This window comes from Coenobita brevimanus, chromosome 27, assembly GCF_032717465.1.
Source record: "Coenobita brevimanus isolate Jiangsu-jjx chromosome 27, ASM3271746v2, whole genome shotgun sequence".
NCBI classification, from domain to species: Eukaryota; Metazoa; Arthropoda; class Malacostraca; order Decapoda; family Coenobitidae; genus Coenobita; species Coenobita brevimanus.
The window spans coordinates 29,720,346-29,736,905 of record NC_136980.1 but is presented as its reverse complement, the minus strand read 5'-3'; the positions used below and the strand labels follow the sequence as shown (position 1 = coordinate 29,736,905).

Genomic DNA, 16,560 nt, shown 5'->3' with positions numbered 1-16,560 from the left:
GACATCCCTCTCGCACCTAACGCTCTCTTCACTCTGTCCATCCATCCTATTCGTGGTCTTCCTCTCAGCCTTACACCTCTCACATCAGATCCAGTTATCTTTTTCACCAACCACTCTTCATCCATTCTCCCCATGTGCCCCAAACCATCGGAACACTCTCTGCTAAACTCGACCAGCCATCTCCCGCTTAACTCCAGTTCTCTTTCGCACTTCATCATTTCTCACTCGATCCATATGCATGACTCCATACATACTCCTCAAACATCTCAACTCCATTACATTTAAACTTTTCCTCTCTGCTACACCCATATTCCATGTTTCAGCCCCATATAATGCAGTCAGTACCACGACACCCTCATACAACCTTCTCTTTACATCCATTCTAAGTGAACGACATCTAAACATTTTCTTCTTTCATCCCAGTACTTTTCCTACTTCATTCATTCTAAACTTCACCTCTACATCAACTCTTCCATCCAAAGCAACATGTGACCCTAAATACTTAAAACACTCAATCTCCCCGAGCAACCCCTCATTCAAAATCACATTCTTCCTTCTACCTTCTACCAACCTATGGCACTTAATCACTTTACTCTTATTCTCATTTACTCTCAATGTCTTCCTTTAACACACCCTTCAAAACTCATCTGCCCACTGTCTCAATCTCTCCTCTGAATCAGCCACCAGAGCAGTATCATCTGCAAACAGCAGCTGATTCAGGTTCCACTCTCTACCATCAGCATTCACCAGACTCAAACTTCCACCTAACGCTCTCGCATTCATCTCCCTTACACCACTATCGACATAAATATTAAACAACCAAGGCGGCATCACTCATCCCTGCTGCAGCCCTATTCTCACGGGAAACCAATCACTCAGAGTATTTCCCACTCTTACACACGCTCTACAATTTACATAAAAACTTTTAACTTCTTTTAACCTGCCACCTAGTCCATACAATCTCAAAACAGTCCTCAAAACCTCCCTATCAATTCTATCATACGGTACGCTCTCTCTAAATCCATGAACGCCCAAAATACGTACTTACCTTTCGCCAAATACTTTCCATATTCCTGTCTCACACTAAACACCTGATCCATGCATCCCTACCCTTTCCTAAAACCACACTGCCCATCATCAGTCACTCCCTCTGTATCCTCTCTAATTCTCTTAATCAACACTCTACCATACACCTTACCTACAGCACTCAGTAGAATTATACCCCTAAAACTAGTACATTTATATTTATCACCCTTACTATTATAAAACGGAACCACACATGCACTTCCCCAGTCAATCGGCGCCATACCTCTCTCAAAACACACATTCAGCAGTCTTACTAAGCACTCAACAATACTCGTTCAACCACCTTTCAAACATTCCACAGCACACCCATCCATACCTGCAGCTTTCCTTGCTTTTATCTCTTTTTTCTGCCTCCTGCACTTCCTCCATTGTGATCAAAGAAGCATTCAACTTTCCCAACACATTCCTTGCACTCTTCCATCTGCCACAATATCAGCCACCCTTTTCTCCTCTGCATTAAACAATCTTTCAACTTCTCTGCCCATGTGTTCCTTACTACATCCAACTCAGTTAACGTCCTTCCATCGTCTGCTTTTACTCGCTCTTCCATCCCAGACTCTCTTTTTCGCGCTCTCTTCACCTCTTTCCAAAATATTTTCTTATTCTGTTGGAAATTTTTAGTCAACTGCCTCTCCCATCTTTCATCTCCTGCCACTTTAGTATCAATCACAACCCTTCTCGGCCTGTTCCTCTTTTCCTTATACCTCTCATATGACACCTTATCCTTCCTCTGCAACCACACTTCGTATGAACGTCTCTCCTCAGCTATAGCCATACTGTACTTACTTCCTCTCACCACCATTCACTTTCCTTTCTTACACAACCACCTACTCGTCTCACACCACACACCTCCTCTGCATGCCCCACCACAGCACTCTTAACCCCCATTCCTCCTTCACGCGCGCGCCGCCATTTTCCTGATCGTTCGCTGCATTCCACTCAGCCTTCAACTTCTCCCGATACTATATCATTTTTTTTCTCATTTATCCAACTCATTCACTTCCAAAATCTCCCTGCCACACCCAACTTTCTTAGTTCTCACCCACCTAATACCTATTCTCAGCTTTCCCTCCACCAAGTAGTGGTGAGACATACCTCCGCCTTTCCCTCTCAAAACTCTCACATCCAACAATCTTCCTCTTACGTTCCTGGACACAACCACGTAGTCCATCAGTGCTCTGTCAACAACCCTTCCACCCTCCTGTCTCACCCATGTATACTTATAAATATCTTTCTTCTCAGACAAGTATTTCTAATCACCGTCTCTCGCTTAACACACATCCCTATCATTCTTTCTTCATTATCATTTCTTCCAGGCACACCATGCATACCAACGACACCTTCTACTGCTACATTTTTCACTCTAGCATTCAGATCTCCCATCAATACCACATTCACATTTGCTCCAAAACTCTGCAGACATTCATCAACATCATTCCAGAAAGACTACTCCTCTTTTTTATCGCTTTCACTATCAGGTCCATATGCACTCACAAATACCACAGCCCACGTCCAAATTTCACTTTCAACCACATCAGTCTCGATAGCATAGTCCCCAAAAGTTTTCTGCAATGCCTCCCGGTGCCACGAAAATGCATTCTCTTAGTGCCTCCTCTTCCTCCACCAAGACAAACAATTTCTCTTACCCGCTCCTCGTGCAAGGGGTGTGGCGGTAAAAGCAGATTTGAATAAACTAGAGAAAATTTGCATTAACACCTGAGCAAATAAAGGCTGCAGATCACAGGCAGACTTTTATAAAATTAATCCTCACTTATGAAAATTGGCGATTGGAACAGAATAGGTTAAGAATATGCTTTAGTGATTTTGTTTCATTTCTTTAACGTGGGCTTCTCTCTCTCTCTCTCTCTCTCTCTCTCTCTTTCTGTGTGTGTGTGTGTGTGTGTGTGTGTGTGTGTGTGTGTGTGTGTGTGTGTGTGTGTGTGTGTGTGTGTGTGTGTGTGTGTGTGTGTGTGTGTGAGAGAGAGAGAGAGAGCAAGATTACAGAAAAAAACTATTGCATGGACTTTGGATAAATGATGGAATATTTTTAGTGGAAAATGTCATTAACTTACGTCGAAAGTAGTAATGTCATGAGAATAAAGTCAACTCAGATTTAATTTCTGACGAGACTATGTGGAAGGATGAAGGAACAGGAAAGGACGAAGTGATTCACCCTTTAGAAGACTCGGTCAGTGGTGAAGAGAGTGCATGGTCAAAATTTAGGTTCTTTGACTCAAATAGTATTGTTTATAATTAGGCAAACTGTGAAAGGCTTTAAGGTTTACCATTGTTGAAATTACTGTTTCCAAAACAATAGGTTAAAGGTCAAGATTACAGGGTAGGGTCAACTTAAGCATTTCTGATCCGATTTGACTCAGCCTTGAGGGATGAGTTGTGCGTCAGGTAAAGATTTAGGGATAAAAACCAATTTTGAAAGCAGCCAACCAAAGATTAAGGAAATGGAGCTGAACTGTTGAGTGCAAGTGTTGCAGTCTCTGAGTGTTCCTTGTAATTTTTAGATTTGGAGAGATTTCTTATTCCGAAAGGGTATATGACCTCAGTGTCTTAACATTTCCAGTTCGGAAAGTGTCTCTAAAGACGATTTTAATTGGAGATACCAAAATACACTGAGAAATACGGATTCAGATTGACAGGTTTAATGGCGATCATTGTTTTACACTTCAGCCCTTAAAAATATAATAAGCTTTGGACTAGCTTGACTAAAAGGAGAAATAAAACACATCACCAATCAAAGTTTTGTAATTTCAGTTTATGGCATTATAGTTTTTTTTTTTTTTTTGGGGGGGAGGGGATCGAACAGTACAAGAGTGGAAAAAGGAAAAGGAGGAGGGGGGGGCAAGGAAGTGAGAGGGATGGAAGCAAATGAAATGTCAATTAAACAGCATTTTGCTAAATTACATGAAACTTGCATGCTACTTTCTATTTCCGTCTGTCCAGTCATGCAGGTTGAATACAGGCAAACGAACATAGAGCAGACTCTCTCTCTCTCTCTCTCTCTCTCTCTCTGGGGGAGAGGGGCACATACGTAAAACTTCTTCCACCTACCTGTCTTGGTTCGTAGGTTTATGAACAAAAAAAAAATAGAAATGCCGTTGCTAAGCCAGTGCCTCACTAGTTCACACAAGAACAGAGCGAATGGCTGAGCAACTGACATAGAAGTATATCTTTCATAATATATAAGGAAAGAAAATTAATAATTCCAATGTTTTCACTAAATGACAACGCCTCACTGCTTTAAGAAAAGGCAGATTGATTTTATATGTTCTAGAGTACAGTTTTCTACCCCTTGTTAATGCAAAATGATTTTCTAAATCTCAATGTGCGTAATAGGTTTAAGATGAAATATTGAACTCCATGTTGAGATAGCATATAATTATCAAGACTACACATGTTCTCGCTAATACTTGGGTTCAGCGGTATCAATGTGGCCTGGTGGGTGAATTATGTGATGAGAGGCCGGATAAGCCAGGCTGTAATAAGGCGATATTAACTCCCATGGTCTCCTTTGACTCACGTTCAGCTGAATAAGATCATCTGACATTATTTAAAACAACACTTCTTAAACAATCAGCCTTTAAATATAGTAACTGTATGTTATTCAGTTTTCTACAACCTTTTCAACACACCCAGGTTCTACCAACATTAAAACCAAAATAGCCAACAGGTAAACATATGATATCCAAATTATATAAGAAAATTTACAAGCGTGGCAAAACTGTGCAGAATCTCTCCATGGCAGGAGATTTTATGAAACCTGTATGGGAAATAGGAATGGAAGCATCTATCAGTATATATACCTAGTCTACTTCCCCCCTCCCCTAAAATGGGGGGGTAGCCGAGACAGGACAACACACTTCCAATTTACTCATCCACACCACACATTTACTCGTATCATAGCTCCAAGGGGAGAAGGACAGATCTTTACCACACCACACCACACGAGGGTCAACTACACAGCTTAATCAGCTACATCTGCTGCAGGGCACGACAACAGAGCTGGTTTACCCCTGCCACATCATAAAGAACCCATCTCCTTACTTGCACCTGACCTGATCAGCTGATCAGACCAAATGCCAGACAATATACCCTCTGAGCAGCGTTACCATTTATTCATTAACAATTCTCTCCAGCCATCTCTATCATGTGCAGCCATTCTTCCTTGCTCTACAGACATCCCTCTCGCACCTAACGCTCTCTTCATGCTGTCCATCCATCCTATTCGTGGTCTTCCTCTCAGCCTTACACCTCTCACATCAGATCCAGTTATCTTTTTCACCAACCACTCTTCATCCATTCTCCCCATGTACCCCAAACCATCGGAACACTCTCTGCTAAACTCGACCAGCCATCTCCCGCTTAACTCCAGTTCTCTTTCGCACTTCATCATTTCTCACTCGATCCATATGCATGACTCCACACATACTCCTCAAACGTCTCAACTCCATTACATTTAAACTTTTCCTCTCTGCTACACCCATATTCCATGTTTCAGCCCCATATAATGCAGTCAGTACCACAACACCCTCATACAACCTTCTCTTTACATCCATTCAAAGTGAACGACATCTAAACATTTTCTTCTTTCATCCCAGTACTTTTCCTATTTCATTCATTCTAAACTTCACCTCTACATCAACTCTTCCATCCAAAGCAACATGTGACCCTAAATACTTAAAACACTCAATCTCCCCGAGCAACCCCTCATTCAAAATCACATTCTTCCTTCTACCTTCTACCAACCTATTGCACTTAATCACTTTACTCTTATTCTCATTTGCTCTCAATGTCTTCCTTTAACACACCCTTCAAAACTCCTCTGCCCACTGTCTCAATCTCTCCTATGAATCAGCCACCAGAGCAGTATCATCTGCAAACAGCAGCTGATTCAGGTTCCACTCTCTACCATCAGCATTCACCAGACTCAAACTTCCACCTAACGCTCTCGCATTCATCTCCCTTACACCACTATCGACATAAATATTAAACAACCAAGGCGGCATCACTCATCCCTGCTGCAGCCCCATTCTCACGGGGAAACCAATCACTCAGAGTATTTCCCACTCTTACACACGCTCTACAATTTAAATAAAAACTTTTAACTTCTTTTAACCTGCCACCTAGTCCATACAATCTCAAAACAGTCCTCAAAACCTCCCTATCAATTCTATCATACGGTACGCTCTCTCTAAATCCACGAACGCCCAAAACACGTACTTACCTTTCGCCAAATACTTTCCATATTCCTGTCTCACACTAAACACCTGATCCATGCATCCCTACCCTTTCCTAAAACCACACTGCACATCATCAGTCACTCCCTCTGTATCCTCTCTAATTCTCTTAATCAACACTCTACCATACACCTTACCTACAGCACTCAGTAGAATTATACCCCTAAAACTAGTACATTTATATATATCACCCTTACCTTTATAAAATGGAACCACTCATGCACTTCCCCAGTCAATCGGCGCCATATCGCTCACAAAACACATTCAGCAGTCTTACTAAGCACTCAACAATACTCGCTCAACCACCTTTCAAACATTCCACAGCACACCCATCCATACCTGCAGCTTTCCTTGCTTTTATCTCTTTTTTCTGCCTCCTGCACTTCCTCCATTGTGATCAAAGAAGCATTCAACTTTCCCAACACATTCCTTGCACTCTTCCATCTGCCACAATCGCAGCCACCCTTTTCTCCTCTGCATTAAACAATCTTTCAAAATCTCTGCCCATGCTTTCCTTACTACATCCAACTCAGTTAACGTCCTTCCATCGTCTGCTTTTACTCGCTCTTCCATCCCAGACTCTCTTTTTCGCGCTCTCTTCACCTCTTTCCAAAATATTTTCTTATTCTGTTGGAAATTTTTAGTCAACTGCCTATCCCATCTTTCATCTCCTGCCACTTTAGTATCAATCACAACCCTTCTCGGCCTGTTCCTCTTTTCCTTATACCTCTCATATGACACCTTATCCTTCCTCTGCAACCACACTTCGTATGCACGTCTCTCCTCAGCTATAGCCATACTGTACTTACTTCCTCTCACCACCATTCACTTTCCTTTCTTACACCACCACCTACTCGTCTCACACCACACACCTCTTCTGCATGCCCCATCACAGCACTCTTAACCCTCATTCCTCCTTCACGCCGCCATTTTCCTGATCTTTCGCTGCATTCCACTCAGCCTTAAACTTCTCCCGATACTCTATCATTTTTTTCTCATTTATCCAACTCAATCACTTCCAAAACCTCCCTGCCACACTCAACTTTCTTAGTTCTCACCCACCTAATACCTATTCTCAGATTTTCCCTCCACCAGGTAATGGTCAGACATACCTCCGCCCTTCCCTCTCAAAACTCTCACATCCAACAATCTTCCTCTTACGTTCCTGGACACAACCATGTAGTCCATCAGTGCTCTATCAACAACCCTTCCACCCTCCTGTCTCACCCATGTATATTTATAATTATCTTTCTTCTCAGACAAGTATTTCTAATCACCGTCTCTCGCTTAACACACATCTCAATCATTCTTTCTTCATTATCATTTCTTCCAGGCACACCATGCATACCAACGACACCTTCAACTGCTACATTTTTCACTCTAGCATTCAGATCTCCCATCAATACATCAATACCACATTCACACTTGCTCCAAAACTCTGCAGACACTCATCAACATCATTCCAGAAAGACTACTCCTCTTTTTTATCGCTTTCACTATCAGGCCCATATGCACTCACAAATACCACAGCCCACGTCCAAATTTCGCTTTCAACCACATCAGTCTCGATAGGATAGTCCCCAAAAGTTTTCTGCAATGCCTCCCTGTGCCACGAAAATGCATTCTTTTAGTGCCTCCTCTTCCTCCACCAAGACAAACAATTTCTCTTACCCGCTCCTCGTGCAAGGGGTGTGGTGGTAAAAGCAGATTTGAATAAACTAGAGAAAATTTGCATTAAAATCTGAACTAATAGAGGCTGCAGATCACAGGCAGACTTTTATAAAATTAATCCTCACTTATGAAAACTGGCGATTGGAACAGAAAAGGTTAAGAATATGCTTTAGTGATTTTGTTTCAATTCTTTAACGTGGGCTTCTGTGTGTGTGTGTGTGTGTGTGTGTGTGTGTGTGTGTGTGTGTGTGTGTGTGTGTGTGTGTGTGAGAGAGAGAGAGAGAGCAAGATTACAGAAAAAAACTATTGCATGGACTTTGGATAAATGATGGAATATTTTTAGTGGAAAATGTCATTAACTTACGTCGAAAGTAGTAATGTCATGAGAATAAAGTCAACTCAGATTTAATTTCTGACGAGACTATGTGGAAGGATGAAGGAACAGGAAAGGACGAAGTGATTCACCCTTTAGAAGACTCGGTCAGTGGTGAAGAGAGTGCATGGTCAAAATTTAGGTTCTTTGACTCAAATAGTATTGTTTATAATTAGGCAAACTGTGAAAGGCTTTAAGGTTTACCATTGTTGAAATTACTGTTTCCAAAACAATAGGTTAAAGGTCAAGATTACAGGGTAGGGTCAACTTAAGCATTTCTGATCCGATTTGACTCAGCCTTGAGGGATGAGTTGTGCGTCAGGTAAAGATTTAGGGATAAAAACCAATTTTGAAAACAGCCAACCAAAGATTAAGGAAATGGAGCTGAACTGTTGAGTGCAAGTGTTGCAGTCTCTGAGTGTTCCTTGTAATTTTTAGATTTGGAGAGATTTCTTATTCCGAAAGGGTATATGACCTCAGTGTCTTAACATTTCCAGTTCGGAAAGTGTCTCTAAAGACGATTTTAATTGGAGATACCAAAATACACTGAGAAATACGGATTCAGATTGACAGGTTTAATGGCGATCATTGTTTTACACTTCAGCCCTTAAAAATATAATAAGCTTTGGACTAGCTTGACTAAAAGGAGAAATAAAACACATCGTATCGAAAGAGCTCAGAAGGGAGCACTTGACACTACTGTGATGTATTCGGGAACAGGACGTTCTCCTGGTGTAGTGGGAGGACCCACACACACACACACACACAGCATACGGCGCAGATCAGTGTGTTCAGTCTCGCTGCTGCAGCAACACAACGCCTGTCCTCCTCACTATGTCCACCTACAACTTTAGTGACAAAATTGCTCTCGTCACAGGTGACGTAATGTTTTGTATTTTGCTGAAAGTCTATAGTTTAGGCATTCTAGAACCAGTGTTTTATTAATATTTCAGAAAGGAGTAAGCAGTTTCTTTGATAATATTTTGCCAGAAAGTGTTATATTGGTATGGTATGTGAACGAAAAGTATATTGAAAGATCACTGGAACTTTGGTTACTGAGATATTTGCGTGGTGTGCGTAGAGTGGATAGGATGTGAAATCATTCATTCATTGCCAGACGCCATGTATCCCAGACGGGGTGGCCAATGGCTTAGAGTTAATTGTTTTACAGGGAGGGGAACTAATCCTCCACCAACCCCACTTGACACATAGGGATGCCAACAGCATCTGGTGTTCGCAGGCGGTCACCCATCCAAGTACTAACCAGACCCAACGTTGCTTAACTTCGCTGATCGGACGGGAAGCGGTGTACTCAACGTGGTATGGCCGTTGGCTAATATTGCGAGGATTCGAACCAGCGCTTGCAACTGCCTGAGTACAGCAGCTTACCAAGCGAGATATAAAAAAGATGTGGCTCAAGTAAGTCTGTTGACAATGGTGTGCGTAGATGGCATGAGTATAATGTGAAAACAGCGTGATGACAAATGCTATATACGAGTGAGTAGTTGGAGGCCATGAAGGTGGAGGGACGTAGTAAATGAGTGTATAAGAAAGCGGGGGACGGAAGTTGATGAGTCTAGGGAACTGGTGGGGGATGATTGTGTTGGTTTGATGGAATATATACAGCTCACATGGCCTAGATATTTTTTTTTTATTTTTCTTAATAGCGGTCGGGCTGACTCGTGACTTAAGACGTATCGAAAAGAAAAGTATGTCTTTTAAAAAATACCCGCTTCATTATCCTTGTAGGATGAAGTAAGGGTCTCTAGAGAAGGGAAAGTAGTTGTATGCTGCCTTCATGAATGAGGAGAAAATATAATTATAACAGAGTGGATAGACAAGGAATGTGGAAAATATTAAGAATATATGGAGTAAATGGGAAGGTGATGAATGCAGTGAAGAGCCTGTAGGCTGCAGTGCGTTTGGATGAGGAACTAAGTGATTTTTTCTGTCTGAATGTTAGACTGAATCAGGGATGTGTCACGTCGCCATGGCTGATCAGTTTGTATTTGAATGGAGTTACAAAAGAGTTACAAAGTAGGGCAGCAGATGTTGGAGTTGCCCTATTGAAAGATGGCAGCTTTTCAAAACTTCCTGTTCTGATTGGAGATGATACTGTATTGTTAAGTAAAGAAGAAGGGGAACGCAAGGCTTGGTGGATTTGGGAAAGTATGTAAGAAACGGAATCTAAAGCGATTTTAGTGAAGTTGTGTTTCTCGAAAGAAATGAAGTAATTAAATGCATAATGAGGCTAGATAGAAAGGAAATAGAAAATGTGAGTGCATTTAAGTTCGTTAGCAGTGCAATGAGTAAGGATGGAAGTTCAGACGATGAAATGTTTGAAAGAGTTCAGAGAGGATAAAAGGTTGCTAGTTCATTGAAAGAGGTGATTAGAAATATGGTAGTGAGCATGGAAGTGAAAAACTCGGTGCATTCTGGTATTGCGATCCCCACTGGAAAGCAAGCAAATGAAGCTTGGACCTTGTTGGAAAGACACAAGAAGTCATTGGTGAGAGCAACGGAAATGTGGTGTGGATGTGATACAATGCATTAGGGGATATACTTCGACGTGTTTTGGTCATATGGATAGAATAGAGATTAAGAGGCAAGAGGAAAGTGTATGTGAGCGAGGTGGATGCGGGGATAGGGAGGGGGAGACCGAGGATGAGATGGAGTGATGGAGTAGATAGATATATGAGAGGGAGACGGGTGTAAGCCGGGTGGAGGGCAGCGAAATAGCGGAGGGCAGGGGGACATGTGTTTGTGGCCACCTCTTACGGGATGAAGGCGTCCGGCTACAGATAGATGGGTGGATAGACAGAAATAATGTTTGGCTTGTACTTAATGGACCTACAACATAGTCAGTGGAAATGAGGGCTGCTATTACTAGAGTAACTGAAATTAAACAAAGATATCCTAAGTACAGTACATGAAGCATTTGGTGATGATAATTTAGCTTATTATTAGGCAAGGAATATTATATACATAGAAATATTATATACCCAGCTATGCATTTATATTTTTTTCTCCCACTTTTGGTACAGACATAAATATATAGTTTATGTTCAGCCTCAGACATAGACATGAAAGCCTCGTTCAACGAGACCTAACAGTCCTCCTGCATGCTGCGCACCTTCATATGTCACCAAAGATGTGTGTGTGTGTGTGTGTGTGTGTGTGTGTGTGTGTGTGTGTGTGTGTGTGTGTGTGTGTGTGTGTGTGTGTGTGTGTGTGTGTGTGTGTGTGTGTATGTGTGTGTGTGTGTGTGTGTGTGTGTGTGTGTGTTTTATTTCAAAATAGCCAATGATTTCCACATAGATTCTTGATTTTATTTTGCTAAATAAATTTTCTATTAAAGATAAAAATTCAAACCATAGGTCTACCAAGTCGAATTGAGCAGTGATATGTGATAACCTTTTTCTTGCTGAAATCAATGTATATTTACATGCAAATACAAAAAAGGAGTTTTCGTTAATGTGGAACACGATAAAGAATATAAAGTAGTTAAAGAAATATGTGAAAACCATTATTTTTTATTGGTTTCTTATGGATGTCAGACTGAAAAAATATGGCCTTGTAACCTGCTTTATGTGGTACGGACGCATTTGCACGTTGCCAGTTGTCCTTCTATTTTACAGAACAATTTAGGGCACAGTTCGTTCGCGATGAGGTTCTCCATGGCTAGGCATGCAATTCCCTTAATGCTGCATAGTAGTCATCATCATCATCATCATCATCATCATCATCATCATAGCCTCATTTCCTGCAGTTACGTGGGATGAGATATTTTCCGGAAGAAGAGGAAAACACGAACATGAGATGCTTCCCGAATTAAGACCAAGAAAATACGAAAGTGATGTGTTTCCTGAATTGGGATGGAGAAACTGCGAGGAAGTGAAGGCTGTTTATAATGTCAAGTGAAAAAGACAAGAGAATCACATTTTAATTCATGACGAACATGCACTTAATTAACCATTATTTGCCCCTTTTCTCCCAGCTATAGAACGGGAAAGTAGTCTACACAAAGCAAGTAAAAAGAAATACATGACAATGGCAGAACTAATCGACAGCATACCAAATGAAATAGGCCAATCACTCATGCACTTACCACTCAGTCGCCTAGAATCCTTTACTACACCTCATAGGCATGACCATTGCCACATATAAGCCTCATACTGCTTAAAAGAATTAGTTCAACGCCTGTCACTAAACAAAGTGTCAGACTCTTCTTATGCATTGATCTGTACAAAATTCATTCAACAAGCTTCGATCCTTTGTCAGTAACTTTGTCAGGTGATTCGAGTCAGACTTTGAAATACTGTGCCTGGGTGAACCTCGATTCAAATTAAGTTTCACTTCCTCATGAACTAATGTAACTATGCCGTGTGCGAAAATGTTCATCATAATATTGTTTTGTATATTAAATAATCACGTCACAGTGCAAGCAACAAATTCTTTGACCTTAGTAAATAATCTAATGTTGAACACTTTTATAATGTAGCACTTATCACTCACATTAAAACATGATGAGTGGATGCACAGAAACAATTACGATGTCGTATCTGCCATTGATATCCAGCTATTCCCCACGCAATTCAAATAATTCCGTTGAAGTTATTTTTATAACTTTCACCCCGTAGCCTAACATGTGACGTTACGTATAAAAATTTAATGTCACATTACGGACTGGGAGTTGCTATGTCGGACTAATCTTCTATCTATCTATCTATCTATCTATCTATCTATAGCCCGAAGCCCTAATCCCGCAAAGGGTGGCCGCAGACAAAACGCCTCCAAGTCACTCTGTCACCCACCATTTGACTACCCTCCCCCCAACTCACCCCCCCCCTCCCTCATATACCTCTCAACTCCATCCCTCCACCTCATCCTCGGTCTACCCCTCCCTCTCCCTCCCTCCACCTCACCTACATACACCCTCTTAGTCAGTCTTTCATTCTCCATTCTCTCCACATGTCCAAACCACCTCAGTGTATTTCTCCTAATCTTCTCAACCACATCCACATCCACCCCACAACGTTCCTTCACTTCTTCATTCGTCAACCTGTCCCTCCATGTCACTCCATGAGGCTACTTAATTATAAAGGTGGCATGTCTTCATGATGTGTAATTTTGAGGTAGGCTACAACACCATTGTGAAACTCGGACAACTTTGACATTATAATAGTTTCATTGTTTTGACGAGGTTTGTAAAATAACTGTGATTTCGATGACCACGTCAGAAGAAAAAATTTCTTTGATGCATAATCTACATTCGATTATATGACGTATTACTGGATAAAATATTTTACCGTGGGAACGATACTGTTATAACTAAAACAGCAGTTTACCGCCAAATTAAAGATGAAAGTGACACCTCTATTAGACTAAGAGTTTCAGATCACTCTGGTAGTAATACTGCCTTACGTGCCTCGTGACATTTTCAAAGAATATGAATTGCTGCATTATCGGTCGTTTTCTCCCCCACCTGTTTGGTTAGCCATTTCATGTTTCTCCAGAAAATTAATGACACTGAAATGTGCAACTACATCAGTGTTACGTTTTGTGCAGTAAATCTTAGATAATGCATCCCCTGAATATCTTACACATTATTTTAGCATTTCGCTTTTGGCGTCATAATGATCATGCAGTACAAGAAGAATTTTTACAGTAGCTAGGTTACATATCTCCGTTCGAGTTGCATTCTAATGCATATACTCCCTTAATACAAAATGCAAAAACATCTCAATCCTCGGATTTCATAGATGCTTGTCCTTTTCGAAATACTGAAATTTTAATGTTTGATAACTCTGGAGATAATATAACTAAATTCGGAAGTTGCGATCTCCGTCGTGGACTGAGATCCCAAAGCTTGAAGGTCAAGAGCTGAGTTTGTCTGTCCAAAAAAGTATCATTATCAATAATTTCTCCTCTGTAGCCTACCACATATCTGTGAGTGAGGGGATGTGTCAGTGCTAATCACTAACTTGTCCACATCTCTACCACATATGCGTGGGTTAAGGAGAAGTGTCCTTGCCGAAGCAAACGTTAGCCTGGCCACATCTCTACTACATTTGCGGGGGTCGAGGGGATTTCTCACAGCCAGAGCGACAGCCAGCCTGATCACATCTCTACCACATATGCATGGGTGAAGGTATTAATCCCCCGAGAGAGAACTAGATAGATCATATAGCCCTGCTGCGGTAACAGGAGAGCGCTACCCCTCCCAGCATAGGCAGCTACCCGGGCGTGGCGGTAACTCTCGACCTCGCTATCTCGAGTCTCATGCTTTACCACTAAGCTACCCCGCTCCCCGTGCATGGGTGAAGGGACGTGTCATTACTAAACATGAAGAGGTGCCAAGGCACGTCAAACCCGTCCCAGACAGTTATTTTAGTGCTGACGTATAAACACTACATGGTATCTAGTCAAGGATGCCACATATCAAATTTGGAGTAAATCGGGTGAAAACTGACGATTTTATGCCCATTTGAAATTTTTGGTCCGTCCCACCTGACACTGACCCCACAACCGCTAACCGGGGGGTACCCCCCTGATGTAATGAGGCATGTTATAGGATGCAGATTTGAAAGATGCACTTTTAGGTTTTGGTTTCATGTCAATATGAATAATTTGAAAGGAGTCATGGCGAAAATAACGATATTTGCCTGTCCCCGTTTATTTATTTATTTATTTTTTTACATTTTTTGGGCCAACAGCCTGGCCTTGGTCAAATTTGGCCCAAAATTTAATCAGGTGATCAGAAGGTCATAGCCCATCATCCCTGTAATTTTAGTCAAAATCGCAACAGTAGTTTTCGCGTAAAGTTGTTAAGAGATAGCCAGACAGACAGACAAACAAACAAACAGACAAACCGAGTGAAAACAATATCCGCCTCTGAGCCCCTCCGGGGCAGAGACGGATAATCACTTGCTAATCTGGCCATATCTCTACCACATATGCATAGAGGAGGGAAAATGATAGTGTCTTGTTACTCCTTTACCTGGTCACATCTCTGTCACATACAAGTCCATTGCTTACCGCAGTAGTGCACATACGAATTTCAGAAGGCCTAAGCTCAAAAGAACAGAGGACATATTCATGTTCTGGTTCAGTTTGCCCCATATCCTACTTTTGGTGGCAATAGTCCCATTAGGCTGCCCGTGAGTGCGCTTTTACGCACGCAGGCACACACACACACACACACACACACACACACACACACACACACCAGACACGGATTTTGGATATGGAGGGGCGTATCTGCCGTATTTTCGGCAGACCAATGAATATGTTTTTCATAAGTGAAGTATGGCAGCCAAATATAGGTATTGTCTTACATAAATGCTATCATGGAATTTCGAGTAAAAGAGGGACTTGGTGATAAAATGTGGAGGGTTTGACAAAGAATTATGAAGAGTTCATACTTGTAAATCAACGAAGAATCATGTTACCGCTTTCCACAGTGCTTCATGCAACTCTGATCAACCCCCTTTCACAACGACTCCCCTCCCCTCCGACACCAAGACATAGGCCTCCCCCCTCCCCCCCACACAATATCCACGCATATGTTTCTTTGCGGTAGCATGATGCACTTCACTCCTACTCGGTTTTCGTTGTTTTCTGCGTCTAAAATTCCAGCCTCAGCTTGGTAGAGGTTGGACCCATTTGTTCCCTGCACATGTATTAAGACTTCACCTCCTTAAAGAACTGTCAGTAAGGGGGAATTACACACACACACACACACACACACACACACACACACACATATATATATATATATATATATATATATATATATATATATATATATATATGAGCCATGTTGTTTGTTTGTTTGTCCTTCAATCACGCCCAAACCAAGGGCCAAAGACCCAAAGACCCAAAGACCCATAAATATTCTGAATCAAGGTGACCCAAGGATGCTTTTTGGCAGATCAAAATTAAGATCTGAGTCATTTGAGGTCGTTGGTGGAGTGTTCGCCATTTTGACCCGAATGACTCCGGGTATACTTGCAGCCTAATTTTTGGCTCGGATACTCACATGACCTCCATTTCGGACACAGGCTATGTGAGGTTGACCTCCAAGGTCATTTAAGGTCACTGGTCATAGGTGTATTTGAGGTCACTGGTCATACATGCTTGAATGACTGGATCTAGCAGCCCAGTTTTTAGCATGGA

General features: G+C 41.6%; 1 non-coding gene across 1 annotated transcript; it reads right to left on the bottom strand.

Annotated features, from left to right (window-relative positions):
* Nucleotides 1–9,597: 9,597 nt before the first annotated feature.
* LOC145394578 (5S ribosomal RNA) lies at nucleotides 9,598–9,716 on the bottom strand. Its single transcript, XR_013896437.1, has one exon. It is a non-coding gene; the product is annotated as a 5S ribosomal RNA (ribosomal RNA).
* Nucleotides 9,717–16,560: the final 6,844 nt, after the last annotated feature.